The sequence below is a fragment of the Perognathus longimembris genome, chromosome 9, assembly GCF_023159225.1.
Source record: "Perognathus longimembris pacificus isolate PPM17 chromosome 9, ASM2315922v1, whole genome shotgun sequence".
NCBI lineage: Eukaryota > Metazoa > Chordata > Mammalia > Rodentia > Heteromyidae > Perognathus > Perognathus longimembris.
The window spans coordinates 41100804-41126689 of record NC_063169.1 but is presented as its reverse complement, the minus strand read 5'-3'; positions in this window follow the sequence as shown (position 1 = coordinate 41126689).

The following is a 25886-nucleotide window of genomic DNA, read 5'->3' as shown; positions in this document are numbered from 1 at the left end:
TCTTTAGCTCCTTTGTCCATTTCCTAATTGGTTTACTGGGCTTGGAGGGGCTTAGTTTTTTGAGTTCTCTGTAGACGACAGATATTAGGCGTTTGTCTGTTGTTGTGCTGGTAAAGATCCTTTCCCATATGGTTGGCTGTCTTTCTATTTTGGTGGCTATGTCCTTAGCTGTGCAGAAACTTTTTAATTTGTAGTAGTCCCATTTGTCGAGTCTCTCCCCTATTTGTTGTGCCCCTGGGACTCTATTCAGGAAGTTCCTTCCTGTGCCTATAAGTTCTAGCGTCTTTCCTATTCTGTCCTTCAGTAGTTTCAAGGATTCAGGTCTGATATTGAGGTCCTTGATCCATTTTGAGTTGATCGTGGTGCATGGTGATAGGCTTGGGTCTCCTTTGAGTTTTCTGCATATGGCTGCCCAGTTCTCCCAGCACCAGTAGTTGAACAGGCTATGTTTATTCCATTGTATGCCTTTAGCTCCTTTGTCGAATATCAGCTGACTGTAAGAGTGCGGTTTTATTTCTGGATCTTCAATTCTAATCCATTGGTCTTCCGGTCTGTTGTTATACCAATACCAGGCTGTTTTTGTTATGATGGCCCTATAGTAGAGCTTGAAGTCTGGTATTGTGATACCTCCTGCACTGATATTTTTTTTTGCCTAGAATTGCTTTGGCTATTCTAGGTCTTTTGCTATTCCATATAAATTTATGGATTGCTTTCTCTATTTCAGTGAAGAATGTGACTAGAATTTTGATAGGGATTGCATTGAATTTGTATAACATTTTGGGCAACATGGCCATTTTCACTATATTGATGCTGCCTACCCAGGAGCATGGGAGGTCTTTCCATCTCCTTGTGTCTTCTTTGATTTCCATTATTAGATTTTTATAGTTCTCATTAAGTAGGTCCGTCATGTCCTTGGTTAGGTTGATCCCTAGGTACTTTATTATTATTTTTTTGGCTACTGTAAATGGAATTGTTTCCATAATTTCCTTTTCTGCTTGTACATTGCTGGTGTACAGAAAAGCTGCTGACTTTTGTGGATTGATTTTGTATCCTGCTATTTTGCAAAAATTGTTTATTAGGTGTAGGAGTTTGGGGACTGAGTTTTTTGGGTCTTTCAGATATAAGAGCATGTCATCTGAGAATAGGGATAGCTTGATTTCTTCCTTGCCGATGTGGATCCCTTTGATGTCTTCCTCTTGCCTTATTGCTATGGCTAGGGATTCCAGCACTATGTTGAAAAGAAGTGAGGAGAGTGGGCATCCTTGTCTTGTTCCTGAGTTTAGGGGGAATGATTTAAATTTCTCTCCATTTAATATGATGTAAGCAGTTGGTCCGTTGTATATGGTTTTTATTGTTTTGAGGAATGTTCCATCTATTCCTGTTCTCTCCAGATCTTTTAATAGGTATGGATGTTGTATTTTGTCAAAAGCTTTTTGGGCATCGACTGAGATAATAATGTGATTCTTGATTTTAGTTCTGTTTATGTGGTGAATTACACTGATTGATTTATGGATGTTGAACCATCCTTGTGACTGTGGGATGAAGCCTACTTGGTCATGATGTATAATTTTCTTCATCAGTTTCTGGATCCTGTTAGCTAATATTTTATTGAGGAGCTTTGCATGTGTGTTCATTAGTGATATTGGTCTGTAGTTTTCTTTTTCTGTTGGGTCTTTGCCTGGTTTGGGAATGAGTATGATATTAGCTTCATAGAATGAGTTTGGGATTTCTCCCTCTGTTTCTATTTCACGGAAGAATTTGAGGAGTATTGGTATTAGCTCCTCACTAAAGGTTTTATAGAATTCGTTGGTGAATACATCTGGGCCTGGTATTTTCTTTGTTGGGAGGTTCTTGATTACCCCCTGTATCTCACTGTAAGTTATTGGTTTATTTAGTTGATTTATTTCTTCTTGGTTCAGTTTGGGCAGTTTATACTTCTCTAAGAATTGATCCATTTCTGTAAAATTATTGGGTTTTTAGTGAGTAGAGGTTCTGGAAATAGTTTCTTATGATTGTTTGAATATCATGTGTACTTGTTATTTTCCCGGTAGAGTCCCTGATTTTACGTATCTGAATCTCTTCTCTTCGTTTTTTTGTAAGTCTTGCAAGGCGTCTGTCAATTTTATTTATTTTCTCAAAGAACCAGCTTTTAGTCTTATTTATTTGTTGAATGATCTTTCTACTTTCAATCAGATTTATCTCTTCTTTAATCTTTGTGATCTTTCTCCTCCTAATCATTTTAGATTGGATCATTTCTTGTTTCTCTAGTTGTTTTAGTTTCATCGTGAGGTTATTCACCTACTCTGTTTCCATTCTTTTAATGTGAGTGCTGAAGGCGATGATCTTGCCCCTCAGTACTGCCTTAGCTGTGTCCCATAGGTTTCTTTGTGATGTATTTTCATTGTCATTGTGGCTTATGAATTCGTTAATTTCATCTTTAATTTGGTCTGTGGCCCATGTGTTGGATAACAGTGTGGGTTTAGCCTCCAAGAATGTGTATAGCCTCTTTGGTAACCATTGTTATTGAGGGTTACCTTTATCCACTGTGGTTAGATACAATACATGGGATGACATCAATACTTTTGTATTTGCTGAGGTTCTTTGTGTGGGCTATTTTGGAGTATGATCCATGGGCTGCTGAGAAGAAGGTGTACTGGGTCTCTGTTGGGTGGAAGATTCTGTATAGATCTGTCAGATCCATTTGGGATATGGTGTTACTTAGGTCCTCAGCTCCCTTGCTAATCCTCTGGGTGTTGGATCTGTCTCTTGGAGAGAGTGGGGTATTAAAGTCACCCACTATGATTGTGTTTGGGTCTGTCTTGTTCTATAGTTCTGTGAGAATTTATTTGACATATGTAGGGCCTCTTTTGTTCGGTGAGTATACATTTATCACCATGATGTCTTGATTCTGGAATTTTCCTTGTATTAAAATGTAGTGCCCTTCTTTATCTTTTTGAGTTGATTTTTAATGAGAAGTCCAGCTTGTCTGAGATCACGATGGCTACTCCTGCCGTTTTGGTAGGTTTGTTGGCTTGGAAGATCTTGCTCCATCCTTTCATTCGTAGCCTGTTTTTATCCCTTGCTGTAAGGTGGGTCTCTTGTAGACAACAAATGGCAACTTTTTGTTTTCGGATCCATTCTGCCAGTCTGCTCCTCTTTATCAGAGAGTTTATATCGTTTATATTCAAAGAGATCAAGGATAAAAGTGTTTTTTCTCCTTCCATTTTTTTGTTGGGCTGTTTTTCCTTTTTTTTTTTTTTTTTTCTTGTCTTTAGTGAGCAGCTCTTTCTGTTGGGCTCTGGCTACTGTAGTTTCTTTCTGTTTCTGTCTGTGTGTCCTGTACGGTTTCTGATGGGTGGGATTCCCTTCTTAGAATTCGCTGCAGGGCTGGTTTTTTACTCGCATACTCCTTTAGATCCTCTTTGCTATGGTAAGATCTGGTTTTTCCCTCGAATATGAACTCCAGCTTTGCTGGATATTTTATTTTAGGTTGGCAATTGTTAGCTTGTAGGACTTGGTTTTCTTCCATTCTCTTCGTGCGTGGTAGGTTTGTGTGGAGAGGTCTGCTGTTATTTGGATCCTCTTCCCATTGTAGTAAATTTCTTTCTTCACTTTGGCTGAATTCAAAATTTGCTCTTTATTCTTGAGATCTGAAGTCTTGAATATTATGTGTCTTGGTGTGGCTTTTCTAGGATCTGGTCTGCCAGGTGTCCTATAGGCTTCGTTTACCTGGATGGCGTCCCTTGTGAGATTGGGTAAGTTTTTTCAATTACTTTATTGAAAGTATGTTGAAGCCCTCTGTTCTGGTATTCGGCTCCTTCTTCTATTCCAATTATACGCAGATTATATCTCTTGTCTTTGTCCACTAGCTCCTGGATTAGTCTGCCCCAGAGCTTTACTGTTTCTTGGAGTATAGTAATTTTCTGTTTTTGTTTTCTGTTTTTTGGCCAGTCCTGGGCCTTGGACTCAGGGCCTGAGCACCGTCCCTGGCTTCTTCCCGCTCAAGGCTAGCACTCTGCCACCTGAGCCACAGCACCCCTTCTGGCCGTTTTCTATATATGTGGTGCTGGGAAATCGAACTGAGAGCTTCATGTGTAGGAGGCAAGCACTCTTGCCACTAGGCCATATTCCCAGCCCAATTTTCTGGTTCTTATCAGCTGCATCATCATCCAAGAGAGAAATTCTGGCTTTCATATGGTCAATTCTTTGTGCTGTGGATTCAAGTGCGGAGTTAATGGATGTCAGAGAGCTATTTATGGTTGCCAGATCAGCTCTGATTGTGGAAATTTCTTCCTTTAAAGAGTTGTATTTTAAATCTATTTTTCATGCATTTCACTTCTTAGGATGTTAAGGTCTTCTTTGACAGAGGTGTGCACTGTATCCATTTTTGCTTCCATTTCTTTCTTGGCTTCCTGGATGTCCTTAGAGACTTCTGCTCTGAACTGCTGGAATTGTTTTCTGATTTTGTTTCTGAGGCTTTCCATCATTTCTGCTAACAAAGCCTCCATCGTTTTTTTATTCTCCATCTTCTCTTCAGTCGTGCTGCTTTTGGAGCTGGCGAGTTGGCTTACCCTTTGATGAAATGTGTTATATTTGTGATTTGCACATCTGGAGATCTCTGGGTGGCTTCCCTGGCTTGGCTTTGTGCTGGTTCTGCTGGTCCATCAGTGGGAGACTTGTTTGTGTCCTGGCTCTGAGTTTGAGTTTGGCTGTTAAACCTTACTGCCCAGTGGGTGAGTGTGCTCGTCTCGGTTGTTCCTGAAGTGGTCACCCTCACTGCACTTGGGGGTGGTTAGATTCTGTGTCTTTCTCTGCAGGATAGTGTCCTGCCGCTGTGTGTGCTGACCCTAGCGTGCCCCTGGTGGGGGTTTGCTGGTCACTGATTCAGCATGTCATGGAGTCTTTTCTCTTCTTTGGTTCTTTTCCTCTCAGGCGGTTCGCCTTCCTGTGTGGATTGGGCCAGTGTTGTTGAGGTGCAGCCCACCCACTTGTGTGAAATTTGCCAGTCTGAGTGGGCGCTGCCGCTGTGGGGCTCTGCCCTCCTGTGCAGGTGCGCCTATCAGAGCGGGCGCTGCCACTGGGTGGCCCTGCCCACCTGTGTGGGGTACGCCTACCAGAGCGAGCCCCGGGTTGTTGGGGTGTGCTTGTGCCCTCCTGCGAGTTTGCTGTGGGGGGGGGGCGGTATGTGTGAGCCCCAGTGGGATCAAGTGCCTGGGCGTGGGTTGGCACCGACAGACTGAGCCTCCACTGCGAGAGGGGTGTGTGATCGGGCCCAGGTGTCCCTGCTGGGCTGGTATTGCCCACCAGCGCGCCTGTGACTTTTGTTCAAAAAGTCCCAAGGCCCAGGAACCTCAGGTTGGGCTTCCAATGCCTGCCTGTCCCCGGGCCCCTGTTGGGAAGGGGGTGGGGCTGGTGGGGCTTGTCCAAGCTCCTCTGCTGCCTTGGTGCTGCTCTGCCCCTCCTCTGCTAGCTCCTGGGTCCTCCCAGAGTCTGAAAGGACCTTTTGCTGTCTGATTTGGGGGTTCTTTGTTCCCTTGGGTGGGGAGGGGAAGGGAGAGAGCTCTAGCTTCTTTGTAGGGTTTGGGTCTCTGATAGCTGGTCTCCCATTGGAGGGGGGGTAATGGGGAACTTACTGGTCCTGGATTGTGTGTGTGTCCCGCGCTGTTGTTGGCCCTTTGGTGCTGGGGTGCGGCACTCGTTCATTTGGTGGTGGCGGCCCCGGCTCTCCCCTTCTGCACCACCTGGTTCCCCCGCCGCTCACGTCCGATCATGGCCGTGTGGTCCCGTGCCTCCCGTGGCCGCCATCTATCTCGATCGGTCTGTGCTCCCCCTGGGGTACGTGGAGCTCTTGCTGTCTGGACTCTGCGCTCCCTGTGTGACTTTTCTTTTTTTTTTTTTTTCAAATTTTTATTATCAAACTGGTATACAGAGAGGTTACAGTTTCATATGTTAGGCATTGGATACATTTCTTGTACTGTTTGTTACCTTGTCCCTTGTACCCCCCTCTCGTCTCCCTCCCTGCGTGACTTTTCTATCGCATTGTTTTGAAGAGGAACTATAGTTAAAAAATGTTTAATTAAAAAAAATCAGAGCTAAGTGTCAGAAATTTGGATGTAAAGGTTTATCACTGTTAAAAAAAAAAAAAACTGCTTGGCTTTTTCAGTTCAAAGACCAATAGGAAAGGACAGGAAAAACCTGGGATGGGCTTGTGTGCCTATCCACAGGAGTGAGGGGTGATCTGGCAAAGGTGCAGCTTAGCCAGCCCATGTGGTGGCACAGGCCCTGGAGGGAATCCATGTGGTGGGACAGCCATAAGGGGGGATCCATTCATGGTGGAAGAGGAAAAGCCGGCACCAAGACAGTTCAAGCTCTGAGGAATAGGATGGAGATAGGCCGTTCGGTAGGACAAGCTAGTGGAGGCCTTTCTTTTGTCTCTTTTGTTTTCAGCTGAACTTTGGAAACCTGGTGGTAAAAATGAATGATTTGACTCGAATTTCTAAAACTGCCCCTTGAGAGGTACTAAGAATTGGAAAAGTTTTTTAAATGGTTAAAAAGTTTATTTATCTGTTGTGATTCGATTCCTGTGCTATTTTTGTAATTTGGATTTTAAAGGACATATATTAAACTAATGGGGATAGGAGTAAACTCTCATTAACTCTATGTATGTAGGAAGAAATGGCAAAATGGGCAAACATTTCTCACTAATATATTGAAAAGCTGAATGGATAAGTATTTCTAATTTTTTAATTGTAATTCTTGCATTAAGGAAAAATTGTCATTTGAGTTCAAAGGTCTTAATGCCATGCAGTAACTGGGACTGAAGAAAAAAAAGAGGCTCTTTTAAAACAAGCAGCCCAGAGGCAAAGGGCGGCACCTGGTTTCAGAATGCCTGTAAGCTCAGAGTTTTTCCAGTGCAGATAAAAGCCAAAGTGTTAGTGTTAAAGCAGAGGTTAGTAAAAAGGCTTTGGAAATCAATAATACATTTCTAGATAAGAAACTTGGAAGTAAAATTGTCCTAAATGATTATTGCAAAGTGAGAAAAGGAGAATTATGGCTACCAAAATGTTTAATTGCCATTCCAGTTTCTTTGTAGGTTTTTTAAATAACAATTTCCAGCAGGCCCACAGAGAAGCACAGGTGATTCCTACAAGTTTGTCAAGATCTAACACTGGCCCTTAATAAGTTCCAGGTAAGAGCATGCTTAAAAGCTACTTCTGTGTGGACCACCTTGTTGCTTTTAATTGGGAGTAAAGTGGCCTCTTGTAAGACTCACTGATCTGAAATCTGCAGTTCAAAGCCAGCCCGGGCAAAGAAAGGTCCCTGTGAGAGTCTTCATCTCTAATCAGCCAGCAGAGTGCTGGGAACAGAGTCGTGAGTCGCTTTGAGTCTCAAAGTGGTAGGGTGCTAGTCTTGAGCTGGAGAGCTGAGGGACAGCACTCAGGCCCTGAGTCTAAGTCCAGTGAAAAGTCAAGTGATGGAGCATCCAGAGGCAGTAAGCCACTGCTTGGTTGGCAGAGATGGTGTCAGATCCTAGAGTCACGCCTATTTGGCCTTTCCAAAGTTAATCAGAGCCGGGAGGTCCTAGAAGAATTGTTCAGAAGCATGCCTTTCTAATGCCCATGTCTGTCTACTGGGCAGGAACTTGCCAGTCATCTGTGGTAGAGGGTAGTAAGTAGAGGGTAAGTTTGTCAAATGGGAGGATAGTTTAAAATCCCAACCCCCCGCATCTACTCAAAGCCTTGACTGGCAATGAGAATTTTAAACTGGTACACCTGTTCAGGAAAGAAAGCTTGTAGACCTGAGGTTGTGTCCTTATTGAGATCTGTTAAAGGCCTGCAAAGGTAATACAGGCATTTTTTTAGGTCATCAGAAATCAGTTCCCCAGCCAGTCAGGAAAGAGCTTTTACAAACTAGAATGTTAAAAGGCACAAATTTGTCAACCTGAAATCACCTATCTGGGCTTCATATTAAGAGGGCAAGCTTTGGCTGTCCGATGCACGTAAAGAGACTGTGCTAAAAATCCCTGTGCCTAAGTCAGCCAGACAAGTCAGAGAGTTCCTGGGAACAGCAGGCTTTTGCCGGCTGTGGATACCTGGGTTCGCTGAGATGGCCAAGCCTCTATATGAAGCCACCAAAAACCTCCCAGAGTTTCATTGGAGTGAGCAGATGAAAAAAGCCTTTGAGGCAATCAAGAAAAGCATTCTGGAAGCCCCTGCCTTAGGCCTACTTGACATGAATATCAAGAGAGGGGGCTACTGACAGCCGAAGGAAAGGCCATTAAAAACAAGCAGGAGGGGCTGGGGATATAGCCTAGTGGCAAGAGTGCCTGCCTCGGATACACGAGGCCCTAGGTTCGATTCCCCAGCACCACATATACAGAAAACGGCCAGAAGCGGCGCTGTGGCTCAAGTGGCAGAGTGCTAGCCTTGAGCGGGAAGAGGCCAGGGACAGTGCTCAGGCCCTGAGTCCAAGGCCCAGGACTGGCAAAAAAAAAAAAAAAAAAAAAAAAAAAAAAAAAAAAAAAAAACAAGCAGGAGTTGATTCGATGACTAGAGGGAATAATCTGGCCGACCAGGCAGCCAAGGAAGCAGCCCTCCAGCCCAGAGCAGAAGTATTGACTCTAGTAGACCCAGGGCTACAAGCTTTGCCTCCTATGCCCCAGTATTCCCAAGAAGACTTGGAGTGGATAAAGAAAATTCCCATGGCCCACAAACCCCAGGACAGAGAAGGAAACAATGTGTGGTGGAAAACTTGTGAAGGGAAACTTATCTTGCTACAAGGGCTGGGTAAGGGGATCCTTAAGAGAATCCACCAAGCTTCTCACATGGGTACCCAAAGAATGCAGGACTTGCTCCAACACTCCAAAGTGAAAATATTGAAGATATTGTTAAAAATTGCAAGGCCTGTCAGCTCACCAATGCCCCCAATCAACAAGTTACTAAAGAAGCTCGCCTCCGTGGGGATAGGCCAGGCGTGTATTGGGAAGTAGATTTCACAGAAATTAATACCTGGAAAATTTGGATACAAATATTTGCTAGTTTTTGTAGACACCTTTGAGACCACGAATGTAGTGGCTAAGAAGATCCTGGAAGAAATCCTACCCAGGTATGGCTTCCCATCCACCATTGGGTCGGACAACGGACCGGCCTTTGTCTCAAAAGTAAGTCAGGGAATAGCCACTACACTGGGGACGGATTGGAAATTGCATTGTGCTTATAGACCCCAGAGTTCAGGACAGGTAGAGAGAATGAATCGGACTCTAAAAGAGACCTTAACTAAATTGGCCTTAGAGACTGGTGCAGACTGGGTGTCACTCCTTCCTTTTGCTCTGCTTAGAGTAAGAAGTTCTCCCTATCAGCTTGGCTTTACTCCTTTTGAAATAATGTATGGGTACTCCCCACCCATTATCCCTAGCCTTCAGACTGAATTGCTTGCTGATTTGGATGATACTGAATTTTTGTGTAAACTTGATTATTTGCAGCTCATGCATAAGAATATGTGGCCCCACTTAAGGCATTATATGATTCTTCTTCTGTCCCTACCCCCCATTTATTCAGACCAGGGGACTGGGTGTTCGTCCAGAGGCATAACCCCAAATCCTTAGAACCACAGTGGAATGGACCCTATGTGGTGCTACTGACCACTCCCACCACCCTCAAGGTAGATGGCATTGCCACTTGGGTCCATTGCTCCCACACCAGGCTAGCTGACCCCTTTGCCTTGAAGACTACAGTGGTGGAATATGGGAGGTCTCCAAGCACCCAACTCAGCCGCTTCGCCTTCACCTCAAGAAAAGAAAGTTAGACTGAATATTGTTATAATTTTCTTTTTGCCTTCTTTCCTTGCTACCCTGGCTAATGTTGATGTTATTTTGGCAGCTCACTCCAAAGTGGGGTGACCCCCTTATTTTAGCAACTAAGGAAGCCCCCTTAGGAACCTGGTGGTCAGACTTAGTAGTAGACGTATGTGATCTGGCTGCAGGCAACTTGGATGTTCCAGATAACTCGAGCCCAAACCTGAATGAGCAGGAGTCCTGTAAAGTCTCATGCAAGCAAGAAGGCATTGGTAGTTTGGGGCTTGCTCAGGAATACTGATATAGCCACCCGACCCCTAGAGCACAGCTGAGAAGTTTACCATTCTATGTATTATTTTGTTGCTGACATTTGGACCCTAAACCCTATACAGCTAATGGTAAAAGACTACATTGCTGTAGCTCAAAAAGAAGTTTGTATAGCTCAAAGCTAATTTCCAGTTTGAAGCCAGTCAGCCAGTCAGAAAAATGCTTTAGCAAACTAAAATGTTAAAAAGCTATGCTGCTGTAGCTCAAAAAGAAGTCTGTGAAAGTATATGTCCTGGCCATCCCAGGGGACCAGGTGGAGATAGTCACTGACAGGAGAAGGCTTATAAGGAGGTTTATTAGTGGGGCCATATCTCCCATGGGAGAGGGAGCTACATGGCATTTGCACCTTATCCAGGTGGCAGCTTCTCTCTGGGAGTAAGGGGAAGTAGGTAGGTCTTAATAGTGAGTAGGAATGGCTCATTAGGTATGGGTGGATCTGGGAGCTAAAGGGAAGAGCTGAGGACCTGAGGCAGGGGAAATGCTAACAGTCTGTATAGTTGTTAAAAGTTAAATGTTAAATGTAATTTCCAGTTTGGAGTAAAGCTCCTAATGGACATCTGATCCTGCAGCCCCTCGGGAAAGTAGGCTAAAAGTATAGGTTCTTGGTTAGGTAAGGTCAACGCCCCTGAGTCAGCCTGAAGAAGTTACAGAAGATGGATTGTTGTGCCAAGTCGCAAAATGACCACCAAGAAGGCCACCGAGACTCAGACATTCCGAAATGCAAAAGCAAGGCAAGACTATTCAAGCGGGCCGCGGCCCGGGCCTTGCCCTACCCACCGACACAGCCCGGAGGTTAGGAGGAAGCCCCGAGCTGCAATTATACAGAGCTTATAAAGGCAGAAGACAAAGTTACAGCAATCAGGTGTTTAAGCAAGCAAGATTACGGGTACAAATCTGATTGGCTCAGGGCTCGAGGTATTCTAGGGGCGGTTAGAGTGAAGCATTCCCAGCAGTTAGAGTTCTAGACCGACGGGGCCCTAATGGGCTTGTCCTGGGTCTGCTCCTAGGGCCTGTTTATCTCAGGTTCACGTGGTAAAGTGGGGTTCACGTGGTAAAGTGGGGCCTGACTTCAAAGTCTGGCACTTCAGGATGATCTTCACCCATCAGCTTCCCTTTAAGAATGAGAGACCAGAGTTATTTTTAGAAGATGAGGCAGGATAAAGTAGAGGTATGGAAAATAGTGCTAACAAGTGTACAAGAGTAGAGACTGCACTTCTGAGAGATGGTTACATGCCAAACCTTCTGTGTTGGCCTAAAAAAATCCTAGCCTTATTGGAAATACCTGATTACTAAAAGTTACTGCCCTGACAAAACTACCCAAGGGCCATTGATTGCCTAAAGCTGTCTTAAAATTCGATGAGGTGCCGGTCTGCAAAAGCCAGTATACTTAAAAAGGCAACCAGGAAAATATTAGATTTAACTAAAGTCAGGCCTAGGTTAAGCTTCTTTAACCAGTGTATGCAGAACATTGCAGGCAACCCATCAGAAGGTGTGACATTCTATTGGAGCCACTGGGAGCCACTGCTGCCTGCTGCTGCCACGTTCCCTGCACATTCCATTTGGGATAAGATGGAGGACAGCTTGACAGTCACCTGAAAGAATCTACATCTTCACCCTAAGCACCCCTACCATGGTAAAAGCAGATGAAACTCCATAACATGCAGCTGATTCCTGCTGGAAGGCCACTCTGGATCTGCTGAAAGTAAGATTTTGGGGGGACATTCTTTCTGTGAGTCAACTCCTCTGAGTTGACTGGAGTTAACGAACTCTAAATTGGAAAACATGGCTGGCAAGCTAAAGAGTCACTCCCAGGATGCCTGGGGTGGGAGGTATATCCAGATGGATTAGGGTGTGACCTCAGAGAAAGGATGGAGGTAACTGCCTCCAGGCGTGCCAGTTACCTAGGTAACTGGATGGAGATTTAAACAAGTGAAAAAACCTACAGCCCTCCTGGGGTGGACCTCACAGATAGCCTGTTTCTTTCTGGGTGCAAATCTTAAGAGCTACAGTCCCATCAGACTGGCCCTTGTCTCATCTTTGCTCTCCCAGCAGCCTGTGGGTGGAATCACTTTATGATTGTGCAAAATAGGCAAGAGCTGAATTCAAAGTTAGTCAAGATTAAGCTCTCCAAAAAAGAAATCAATGATTTGATTTTTGTACAAGAAAAAAAGGGGGGAAATGTAAAATGGAGGTCAGATTTGGCCAGCAAAAAAGGGCAGAAGCTGACTCTATCTCCATTATCACCCCAGTCCCTGAGCTTCAGAGTTGAGGGCTCCGCCCCATCTGCTCAGAAGCCCAGAAGATTCCATTCCCTCCCCCCATAAACAATAGTGCCCCCCCCCCAAATCTGCATGCCAATTCTTGATGTGCATGCCTGGATTCCTACAGGAAGGTAAGTCCCATCCCCAGGTAATGGGAGTTCCTGAATCCCAAGAGACAGGGGTGGACACATGGCCTATAGGTTACTGAACCTGTCAGTCAATAGGTTACTGAATCTGTCAGTCAAGTGCTTCAGACTAGGAGCTTCCTGTGACCCAGCCCCCTGACCTGACCCTATTTTGGGGCAGGCCAGCTCAGGTGCCATTACTCCATGCCACATGTTTGAGTCTGGTGTCTTGTCCCCATGGCATCCCAATTCAGTTCTCCATTGGAGCTGAATTGGTTTTTTGGTACTTAGAAATCTTACAGAAGTAAGTCTCCGTATCTCTGTCCTGTTTTGTGTTATATGTTTTTCTGAAACCTGGGTCCCGTGCATCCAGAACTTCCCCAATAAATTCATCTTTTTACTTGAGACTGTCTCTGAGTGGTGGACTCCTTAGAGGGATGGGGGATTCCCCCCACCCAGGCCCTATTACAGTATAGTTATATGTGTGGAGTTTGATAGAGTATATTCCATTCATTCTAGAGACTATGGATAGCCATTACATTTTTGAGAATTGGAGGTCTCTTCTTTAAAAGCCATATGTAGAGCAATACTATGACGGCTTTATTCCCCATCCCTAGCCTCTAAGGGATTCCATCTGCAAAGCAAATTTCTGTGGATTGTTCGGGAGTTCTAAGGACTCTGGGCTCCTTCATGATGGTGAAGGGAAGACTCCATACAGACCATTCAAAGGGAGAAAAGCTTTGGAGAATCCCTCAATAAAAGTATGAAAAATACAGACATGTTAAGGAAAATAGAAACAAGACTTAAGTTCCATGGCATTGCCTCACAGTCCCAAAAGATATCAAGCTGAGCTCTGAGGAGCTGTTACCAACTCCTCTCATGTTAATTGCCTGCTCACACTTAAGCTGCAACTCCCTAGGCCTGAGGGATCATACATATAGGAAACAATGTGAACCTAAGAAGAGTTAGAATGCCACAAAGGGCTTGAATTACTAGCATTTTCAGTAGTTGTAAGGAAGATTTACAAAACCTAAGTTGGCAAGTATATAACTTTCATTATACTGTATTTCACTGAATTTAAGACACCATCATTTGTAAAATGAACTGCTATTTTACATACCATTAAGAAAGAAAAATCACTCCCAAGTAATCTCTGATGTGCTATGGATTGTAAGCTGCATCTCAAATTTAGATGCATTAAATCTGAGAGAAATATAGAGCTTTGGATCAATGAACTAAAATATTTCTATAAGTGTACTTAACTCCCCAAACCCATTTTTACTGATAACATAAACATTGATCATACCAGTTCAAGATAAACTGTCTTTTCTAAATTTTACTGTCTCATTTAAGAAAACAATCTGGAAGTAGTTCAGAAAGGCAAAGGAAGATTGCTTTTTTAATTTCACAAGGAGAAATGCTCTAGCCTGCTGACTAGAGACACAGAATCTAGTCTGAGATATAAGTCACTTGATAGAAGACAGTGGTTGCATCGCTTAAGCCTCCATTCTTCTTGTCTATGTATTCTGAACCCAGAATGACAAAGAATGCAGGTGACCAAATATGGTACATGCTTATAGTTCTAGCACTTTGAGCCTGCGGCAGAAGAATCACAAGTTCAAGGCCAGCGGCCTCAGGCACTCTCAGCTTCTCTGTCCCTATGGTGAGCTATAGGTAGACGTATAGGTATATAGGGAGCTATAGCTATTTATGCATGTTCCTTCTACAACCCTGCCTTGTTTCATGTTAGACTCATGGATTTTCAGGAAGGCTTATAATTTCTATTGATCTGTGGAGGATTTCTCCTGCTTGTATCTATGGAGGAAACTATAGATTCCAGACTCCAAGCTTATTTTTAAGTTTCCACTGTTACCCTAAAACGAAGGACTTCATTCTCCTCTCTATTGGACTTCATTCCTTCCCTCAGTCAACTGAACAATCATGCTAAATCTTCTGATTAGTTTATGATTGATGCCAAAATCACACTTTTTAATATAATTCAAATGAACCTTTAGAAATTTAACTGTTACAAACTTGTCTCTTTTTCTTGCTTGGCCATTCACAAGGAAATCCTAGGAAACAGGTCTAAGGATGTTAAATAGAAGATAAAGGAAAAGAAATCTTAGTTAACTGTCAAGTGTCACTAAGATGGCAATTATGTGATTCCTGATCCCTTTTACCACTAAAGCATCTGAAGTTATATATATATATATATATATATGTGTGTGTGTGTGTGTGTGTGTGTGTATAGAGAGAGAGAGAAAAAGAGAGATGTATTGAGAAGATAAACCTTAGACATATGGTGTGACAAAAACAAAAGGGTATTGCTCTAAGGGTATGCAACACTTCCAATGACCTGGGCCACTAATAGAGATAAACTCCAGCTATATATGGGAGCCCCATATATGCCTTGAGTACCACTGTGCTCCCTTTAGAAAAGGAGAGGAGGAGTCAGGACTCCACTTGTGACTTACAGATCAGATTCTGCTCACAAACAAAAAGTAGTGGAAAAGAATCCTACATTGGAAAACTAGCTTCTCAGAGTTTGAGACTATAAGAGAAGGATGTCATTTGTTCCCTAATACATGCCTTTGCCATGTGACCTTGCACTTCTGTTTTTGTCAGGCAGTGAAATCTGTTTTCCTCTTTTCAAATCTGTGCTAGTTGCCTGCTTTGGAGTGGTGAGTATTCAATGACTTGCATATTCCTACTTTCACTCTTACCCAAAGAACTCTGTCTGGAACTGTGAGAACAATCCCAGACTTACTTTCAGGATAATAAGTCACAACCACCAGCCAAAAGCAATCTACCACAGACATCTTATTTCAGGCAGCCTCCAAGTATTCCACTGAATGGCTCACACATGTGTGCATGGCAAACCAAAATCGCACTTACCAAGCCAATGCATACACTCATGAAAAGTAATGAAGGCCAAAGCTCTCAGTATTGCCTGTGGGGCTTTCTATACAGCAATATCTTAAGAACATAGGAACTAAAACCGCTGCTTTTACAGAACATAAGACATGCCATCAGCCTGGGGATGGGATAAAAAGTTCAAACAAAAATATAGAGCAAGCTGTTAGCAAAAGGTAGAAAGATGATGAGGAGATGATGCTGGAGGATGAAAATCTGGCAACCTCCATTAGGAAGTAAGGGAACAGGTGACAAAACAGGTGTCTGCCTCTCTTAGAAGGTAGAAAAAGGATCTCATGAACTTTTAAATTTGACTGATAAATCTGCAGGCAAAATGCTAAAATGTGTTCTAGCTGTATGTGATATGACAGGGGCAGAGGAGATGAGGAAAGACCTAAGGATTTGCATGCAGGATGTGGAGGCAATGTCATAGATCATAAATTGATGTGATTCGAAAAGGCAACTGTTCCTCATTGCCAGTGCTCCTAGTCTCAGATCAAGGACTGAATAAAGGGTTAAAAGGTTAGAAGGTATTAAGGCAGTAGAGACCTTAATAGCTTAAGGACTGGGGGCCTACAGAAGATATTCCAGTGGTGCACCACAGAGTCACTTCATAGTGGTAGAGACACATGAGTGAGAAAACTTCCCAGGGAGAAGAAGGTGATTCTCATTAAGGAGGAATCCCAGTGCCTAGGATAGGGCAACCCACAATGCACTCCCATTTAGATTCTTTTTAAAAAATTTATTTTATTTTTTTAAATACTTATTTATTGTCAGAGTGATGTACAGAGGGGTTACAGTTTCATATGTAAGGCAGTGGGTACATTTCTTGTACAATTTGTTACCTCCACCCTCATTTTCCCCCCTCTGCCCTCCCACTTCCCTTCTCCACCCAGGAGTTGTTCAATTCTTTTACACCAAATGGTTTTGTAAGTGTTGCTTTTGGAGTCATTTGTCTTTTTATCCTTTGTCTCTAGATTTTTTTTTATTTTTTTTTTTTGCCAGTCCTGGGGCTTGGACTCAGGGCCTGAGCACTGTCCCTGGCTTCTTTTTGCTCAAGGCTAGCACTCTGCCACTTGAGCCACAGCGCCACTTCTGGCCATTTTCTGTATATGTGGTGCTGGGGAATCGAACCCAGGGCCTCATGTATATGAGGCAGGCACTCTCACCGCTAGGCCATATCCCCAGCCCCCTGTCTCTAGATTTCGATATTCTCTTTTGCTTCCCTATTTCTAATACCAGTATATACAGTATGCAGGGTACTCAGGTGAGATACAGTGATGTTTCTTTTTGTCTGGTTAACTTCACTTAGTATAACTTTTTCTACTTCCTTTCCATTTCCTTATGAATGGGGCAATGTCATTCTTTCTGATAGAGGTATAAAATTACATTGTATATATACCACATTTTCCTATTCCATTAGGCTACTTAGGCGCATCTGTTTTGATTCCATATTTTGGCAATGACAAGTTGTGCTGTGATGAACATTGTTGTGCTGGTGGCTTTAGTGTGGTCTTGGTTGTAATCTTTTGGGAAAATGCCCAAGAGTGGGGCTGCTGAGTCATAAGGGAGCTCTATGTTTAGCCTTCTGAGGAATCTCCATACCACTTTACAGAGTGGTTGAACAAGTTTACATTCCCCCCAACAATGAAGTAGGGTTCCCTTTTGGCCTCATCCCCTCCAGCATTTGTTATTGTTAGTTTTCCTGATAATGAATGTTCTTACTGGGTTAAGGTGGAATCTCAGTGTTGTTTTGATTTGCATTTCTTTTATGGCCAGTGATGTAGAGCTCTTCTTCATGTGTCTCTTGGCCATTCTCATTTCCTCTTCAGAGAAGTCTCTTTTTAGGTCTTCAGCCCACTTGTTGAAGGGGCTGCTGGTTCTTTGAGGATTTGCTTTGGAGGTCTTTGATCCATTTCAAATTGATTTTGGTGCAGGGTGATATATAAGTATCTAGTTTTAATTTGTTGCAGGTGTTGAACTAGTTTTGCCAGCACCATTTGTTAAAGAGGCTATCTTTCTTCCATCCTATTTTTTTAGCTCCTTTATCAAAGATTAAGTAGGCATAGTTCTGTGGGTTCATTTCTGGGTCTTCAATTCTGTTCCATTGGTCTTCAGGCCTGTGCTTGTGCCAATACCAAGCTGTTTTTATTACTATAGTTTTGTAATACAGCTTGAAGTTTGGCATTGCAATTCCTCCAGAACTATTCTTTCTAATTAGGATTGTTTTTGCTATTCGCAGTCTTTTATTGTTCCATATGAATTTCTGGATTGCTTCCTCTATTTCATTAAAAAATTGTGTTGGGATATTAATGGATATTGCATTGAATTTGTAGATAGCTTTTGGTAATTTTGCTATTTTGACAATATTAATCCTCCCAATCCAGGAGCATGAAAGGTTTTTCCATTTCCTTAGTTCTGCCTTAATTTCGTTTTTCATGTTTTTAAAGTTCTCATTATAGAATTCTTTCACTTCTTTGGTTAAGGTTATTCCTAGGTATTTTACATTTTCTGAGGCTACTGCAAAAGGAATTGTTTTCCTGATTTCGGCCTAGGTCTTCAGGTCGATGGCATGTAGAAAAGCCATTGATTTTTGAGGGTTTATTTTATATCCTGCTACTTTGCCAAAGTTTTGGGTCAGCTCAAGTAGCTCGGGAGTAGAGTCTACAGGGTTCTTTAGATACAGGATCATGTCATCTGCAAATAGAGAGAGAGTTTGATTTCATCTTTTGCTATTTGGATCCCCTTTGTTTTCTTCTTGCCTTATTGCTCTGGCTAAAAATTCTAGTACTATGTTGAAGAGGAGAGGGGAGAGTGGACAACTTTGTCTTGCTCCTGATTATAGAGGAAATGGCTTTAGCTTTTCCTCATTAAGAGTAATGCTTACTGTGGGTTTGTCATAGACAGCCTTAATTATATTCAGGAATGTTCCTAGAATCCTAGTTTCTACAAAGCTTTTATCATAAATGGGTGCTGGATTTTTATTAAATGCTTTATCTGCATCTAGCGAGATAATCATGTGGTTCTTGACCTTGCTACAGTTGATGTGGTGGATTACGTTGATTGATTTGCTTATACTGAACCAGCTCTGCATACCAGGAATGAATCCAGTTTCGTCATAGTGTATGATTTTTTTTTCGCTGATCTGTTGAAGTTGACTGGCCAGAATTTTGTTGAGAATTTTTGCAATTTCATTGAAGAGTTTGAGAAATATTGGTGTGAGTTCTGTTTTGAAGCCCTTGTAGAATTCTGCAGTGAATCCATCTGGACCTGGGCTTTTCTTGCATGGGAGATCTCTTTTTGCAGTTTGTATTTCAATGCTGGATATGGGTCTGTTAAGAAGGTTTAAGTCTTCATGGTTAAGTTTGGGCATACCAATTTTTGCTAGGAATTCGTCCATTTCTTCCAGGTTCTTGAATTTGTTGTCGTAAAGGTTTGCAAAATAGTCTCTTAATGTGTTCTGAATCTTGGTTGTTTCTGTAGTGATGTTATCTGTTTCATCTCTGATCTTGTTTATTTGAGTGTGCTGCCTTCGTTTTTTGGTCAGGTTTGCTAGGGGTCTGTTTATCTTGTTGATTTTTTTCAAATAACCAACTGTTCGTTTTGTTGATTCTTTCAATTTTTTTTTATTCTAAGTCATTTAATTCTGATTTAATTTTAATTATTTGCTTCTGTCTATTGGCTTGGGGTTTGGCTTGTTGTTCTCTTTCAAGGAGCTTAAGGTGCTTCCTTAAGTTGTTGAATTGATGTTTCTCCAGTTTCTCGATGTAGGCACTCAGAGATATAAATTTTCCTCTGAGTACTGCCTTTGCTGTGTCCCAAAGGAGCTGGTACTTTGTGTGCTTGTCTTGGTTTAATTCCATAAACATTTGAATTTCTGTTCTAATTTCTTCAATGATGGACTGATGTTTCAGCAGTGTGTTGCTTTGTCTCCATGAGTTGTAGGGTTTTCTGTGGTGGCTGTTTGAGTTGAGCTCTAATTTTATTCCATTGTGATCTGAGAGAATGCATGGAATGATTTTGATACTTCTGAATTAGTACATATTTTCTTTGTGCCCTAAGATGTGATCTATTTTGGAGAATGTTTCATGTGCTGCTGAAAAGAATGTATATTATGGTGTTGCTAGATGGAATATTCTATAGATGTCAGTTAAGTCTAGTTGGTCTACACAGTTATTTATTTCTGAGATTTCTTTGCTCAGTTTTTGGTGTGTTGATCTGTCCAGAGGTGATAGTGGAGTGTTAATATCTCCAACTACCGATGTGTTTTGATCTATGAGTATTTTTAGAGTCAGTAGTGTTTGTTTGATGAAGTTGGGTGCTTCTGCGTTGTGGGTGTAGATATTTAGGATGGTCATATCCTCCTGTAGAAGAGATCCTTTTATCCCATTTAGATTCTAAACCCCTACAAAAAAGTGGCTGTGATCTGCCTTGTATTCTTCCCCTCGTGAATAGGGGTCTTGCTTGATTTACCTTGTCCCTATCTCACAATGTTTGTTGAATGCAACTAATTTCTATATTTAGTTCATTTATCTCCAGATTTAAAGGACTTATGCATGAGTAGCCATATGTAAATTTGATTGAGATGTTTAATTCTGGTATTCAGTCCTGATACTATAACTGATGGAAGCTGTTGGCTATCCTGGAATTAGAAGATAAAAATTGATTAAATGGCCTATTTCTCATACTCTGCCCCACTCAATTGACTTTATAACTTAGTCAACTTTGCTTTGAGCTCCTTTCTGTAATAGGTTGATCTTACCTGTGTATTTTTTTTTTACTTGATATGGGCAATAAATGGTGGCAGAAGTAATGATATTCAAACTGGAAAGTAGGCCTCAGGAAAAGTTACAAATGTTTCTCTCTCACTAGCTTAGAACATGCTTGAATTTGCCCACAAAGGAGACTTATGGCCTAGTGATACCAAATACATTAGATGTACCAGTTCACATCAGATTAACATTTGCATGAGTTGCATGCGTAGCATGAGCCAAGATCAGGAAAGCTATGCATCAATCATAAACATAATAAATTATGACCACAGATCATAAGCATCATCCACCTGACTTATAAACAAACTACTATAAATATCAAGTGCCTGTGCTTTCAATATTAAGTAGCAGAGCATAATGTTTTACTCAGAGCATTACTGGGAAAATGTCAAAATCTTCTATCAATTCTGTGACTTATGTCTTAAAAACAAACAAAAAATTATGCATATTAACCCTAACCAGTGTCTGTAGTTTGCGTTCAATCCATTAAATAATTGATTTTCAAAATTGTACTTAACCAATTTTAATTTTTATACCATATTCATAACCAAATCTATCTCATTATTAATCCATCTGTGCTTAGAGAGACAGAGCTCTGCAATTATGTTAATCAAATGTATGTATGTATCAGGATTTATAATTGCTGGGCTTATAATAAATTAAAGCAAATAAAGAACTATGGTCAGTTTATCCAAAGAATCATTCCGTTCATATAAGACTAAGATTTAAAATTTTTCTTTCTGGCCAAATATCTATTCAACTTCATCAATAAAAGAAAACTTATTTGTAGGTTTAATTGAGCTATATCAAGAAAATTCATTGATTAATCTCTAATAATATGAAAATGCATGTGCACTTACATTTTCCATATTTTAAGGAAAGGGAAAAAAAGTATAGAATAATGTCATACTTAATTCACTTTCCATGATACCAACACATTTTAATCAAATCATTTTTTATGAACACTGCCCAGTCAAGTTGAGCCAAAGGAAATATCAGACACTAACTGTGAGTGATTCTTAATATCTGTCCTCTATCTAACACTAAGGATCAAGATATCACAGTTTTTGAGGAAGGTAGATGCAAGTAAAAATGTTATAACTGATGCCATATAACAAAATGTGAAATTCATAGAAAATCCTGGAAATAGTCATCTTGTTTTCTTCCAAACAATTTGTACTCAGGAATGATAATTAAGCACTTGCTTTGGAAATTTCATAAAACATCATTGACATTGAACTACTATCAAGTCAAGGTTTTTTGAGTGGTCAGTCATGGGACTTGAAGTCAGAGCCTGGGCTCTGTCCCCGAGCTCTTTTGTTGAAAACTTGTGCTCTACCACTTTGACTCACAGCTCCATTTCCAGTTTTTGAGGGATTAATTAGAGATAACAGTCTCACAGGGACTTTTTGGCCCAGGCTGGCTTCAAACTGCAATTCCTCAGTTCTCAACCTCCTGAGTATCAAGAACTTCAAACATGAGCCACTGACACCAGGCTGCCAATAAGCAATATTAACCACAATTTGCACTGACTAGTGGGTCATGATTCAGAGGCTGCAGGCAAAATTTGAAAGTTACCTAACAACCTCCAAGCTCTATTTTGTCTGGATATGGGAATTTAGGTCTTCCTTCAAATTTCTCACAAATATTTCTAGGAGTCCACAAATTGCCAGTCCTGTGTATCTGAAGTAATGTTCATGATTACTGTATATCTAGCAATTGACATTTCCCTCTGTCAAAAGTTCTGGGCCACCACTGCCCTTGGTAATATGCGAAGAGCAGTATTTTTGATGGTCCAGCCAAACATACAGGTGGGCTGGGGAAGCTGAGGCATCTCCACTGCCTTGCTCCATGGCAGGTAGATGTTCTTTGTCCTCTGAATGATATTGTCTCCCTCTTCATACTCTTATCTCAGCCACAAATGCTGTTAGTACAACAATGCTGATAATGTCTTCTGTTTTCCAAGACTATGAGGATTTGGGTGGAATGGCATTTTCAATGTTTCGTTTTATCACTTTTTTATACCTCTTATTTAACAATAGTACCCTAAGCCAAGCATAGTGGTCCACCTGTTATTTTAGCTGCTCAGAAGGCTGAGATCTGAGAGTAGCAATTTAAATCTAGCCTGGGGAAGGAACATCTATGAGACTCTTATCGCTAATTAATCACCAAAAATCTAGTAATGGAACTGTGGTTCAAGTGGTAAAGGCTTGAGCAAAAGATCTCAGAGCAAGCCAAAATTCTGAGTTCAAGTCCAAGAGTGGCACACACAAACAAAAGGACAGTACCCTAGAACTCAATGTAGGATCTAGCTGACTTCCTAGAAACAGCAGTCAGAATGACCTTTCACCTTTGTCCTGGACCCAGTATACTACACCAATCTCTTCTGCTGTGATGCCTTTATCCAGGAAATATCATCAATTATACATATATATGTCTATACACATATGCATATATATGCGTGTATATGTGTGTGTGTGTGTGTGTGTGTATATATATATATATATAATTACCTTGACAAGAAACATACTTCTTCAGATGCACACAACAGTCTTATTTCAAGAATAAAATTTTGGCTCAGGCAATGTCAGTTCTGAGTAACTTTAGCTTCTTCATATTTAGTTGAAGTAGAATTTTTAACACATAAAGACAAATAAATGTCCTACAAAATCCACTACTCATAATCAAACCCATCTAACATGAACTTATTACATGCTAAACACTTCAATGAACTTTATATCCAGTACCCTATTTATCACCTTTTAGGGTGAAAGTTCAGAGGAGTGAGTATTCAGTCAACCAAAGTTAATAGTTAATCCAGGCTTGTCTCATGCCATCATTTCTGCTCTTACTGGAATGTAAAGCAACAAAAAAAAATTCCTACCTGAAAATGAGATTATGAATGCAAAAGTCTCTGCTCTTCAACCAGCCAAAATTCCTGTTTATGCTTTACACTATGTAGACACCTGGAGAGATGTTAAGGAAAGCAGGAGTAAATGAGTAGGTCAATTGGATTAAAGTACTGCGTATGCATGTGTGAAATTGTGAAAAACATCCCAACAGTCAGCATGTACTTTTAAGGAAATTGGTCGTGGGGAAGCCAAAACAGATCCTTTCTGGAGATAGGTACTAGTAAAGGGGGGAATGGGAATACAGAGGGTGAAGGAAGGGAAAGACCTTCATAATGCTTTATGTGTACATGTGAAAAATGAGACATATGGATATTGGTTTGGAAAGGAGAAAGAAGGCATAGGAGGGAGAATGGTGGAGAAGATGATTCTGATGAAAGTACACTGTATGCTATACATACAGGAAGCCCCTTGTACTAATCAAAAGCAAAAACAAAAATCACCAGCCAGTGGCTTTGTGTCCTCACAAAGTTTTCAGTCCTAATGTTCCTTCCCATTCTTCTTGACAGTAATCTAGGACAAACAAATGTACTTTGTGGTAAAGATGAGTACAAGAACTTGAAATTCATCTATCCTCAAAATACAACACGGCAAGAAAAGAAACATACTGCCATATATTAAAAAGCATATACTGCCTTGAACCTTTCTGTAAGGTATAGAATAACCAATAACCAGCATCACCATGATTTGGCCAGAGGATCTGTGTTTACTATGAGTTGCACCATAGAGCATCAGCTGACTTACAATTCAGGACATTGTGAACAAACTCAATTATTTTTAAGGGAAAATATGGAACTGGTTTTATTGATAAACAGGGCCATCTAAAGAATGAAAACGTTCAAAATGCAACCCCCAAATTAATTTATGTGTACAATTCTTTTCTTTCTCAATGAAGAATTTTAGAATCTACTACCTTTAAAAAAGAAAAGTATCCTAAAATAAAAAAAGCACAAGGGGTCTCTTGTTTACCGTTGATAAACTTTCCCAATACTAAAATCTCTTAAGTGTCTACTTACACACCTTAGCCAAAAAGGCAAGTCAATGCTGATTCTCCTCTGGAGACTACTGGCTATTGATTTCAATCAGTTGGCCATGGAACATATGTGCCAAATGGGAATTGGAGGAAATGAGGGAGATAAAAGTTGTGATCTGCAAAATAAAATGAAAAGCATTAACCACATCAATTCAATAAGACTTCCACAAAGAATAACCAAAAAGAGATTTTCCATGAATTCTCTTATATTTCAAGTGAAATATCAGGAATAGGAAGGAATTTCACTCCCAATGGCTTCAGAGATGCAATTTCCAGGGAGAACAGGCCAGCCTGCCATAATACTGTATCAAAATTTAGAATGAAGGATAGAGGATAAAAATAAAAAGTAAATTCATCTGAAGGACTGGAATCCATCATTCAACCATCTGGTAGGGTTGAGTGAGTGACTGTAGATGAAACAATACAGTAAGTACAGACACAGAAAAGATTACATAGGTTGTTTTACATTTCTGTAATTTCATACTTTCTTCTCAAGAAGGACTTTCACTTCATAAGAGAAAAGAAAGCACACTGGGATTTTTCCCTATCAGTCAAATATGTGAGAAGACAGTGCTTTCATGATATGACTTTCTGAATTTTAGTTCTTAACTGATACATAAAAACATAAAAGTTGAATGTATTAATGAAACATCATGTACTGTTTCAATACATGGACACATTTTTATAATTGTTAAATATTATTTTCTCAAACATTGTCATTTTAGAGTGAAAACTCTTTATTTTTTCTTCTAGCTATTAGAAAGACATGATATATTTACTGTTAGCTCTAATCACTCTATTGTGTGATGGTCCACCAGCATGTCTTGATCCCATCCAACTATAATTTGGTACCCATTGGTCAACCTTTTCCTATTTTTCCCATCTTTCACCTTCACTCTCTTCACTCTCTGGTAAGTACCATCCTCCCCTCATCTTAAGTACAATCAACCTTTTAAATATTTTTAAATATTTAAATATTTTTAAATATTTGTGGAGCATAAATTTTTTATGCTTGGCTTGTTTCAGCTAATCTCCAGTCTCATTGTCAGAATAGAAGTGTTGGTAGATTAGACTTTGCCAGAAAAACCATGCAGATGTCCAGGTATAAGAACAAAGTAAAAGTTTATTGCCAGCAAATACCCCTTCTCGCAAGAAAGAAGAGAGAAGTGGTGCCAGTTTCTGTGTTAAGTGACCTTTATAACCTCTGAGGTCTGGGAGATCTTGCTGCCTTATATGGTTATAGCTGCCCCAAAGGAGTGTCATCTCAATTGACCTACATGACCTCTGGGGTTTGGGGCATCTTGCTGTCATATATGTTTATAGCTACTCCAAAGGAGTGCTATCTCAAGGTAAGGGAGGTAGAGGCTAATTATTTACTAAATGAACGTAGTGTTGCCTAGGAAAAGAGCATGCTAAGCTATGAGAGAGGAGGCTATTGGACTAACAAGAAGTATTTCATTTTTTTTGATTAGCATATATCATATTATCATATTGTATAAAATAAATGGACTTCATTGTAATATTTGCGCATGTATATGTGTGTGTGTGATGTTGTTTGATCATATGCATATTCCACACATGGTTGTATCCATTTGTTGGGTGTTGTGAATAGTGTACAATGAATATGGGAAGGCCGACATCGCATGGACACATGTTTCATTTCATTTGCATATATACTCATTAGTGGGATGGCTGATTGCGTGGTGGTTCTATTGTCAATCTACTGAAGAACTGACATGTTATTCTCCATCTG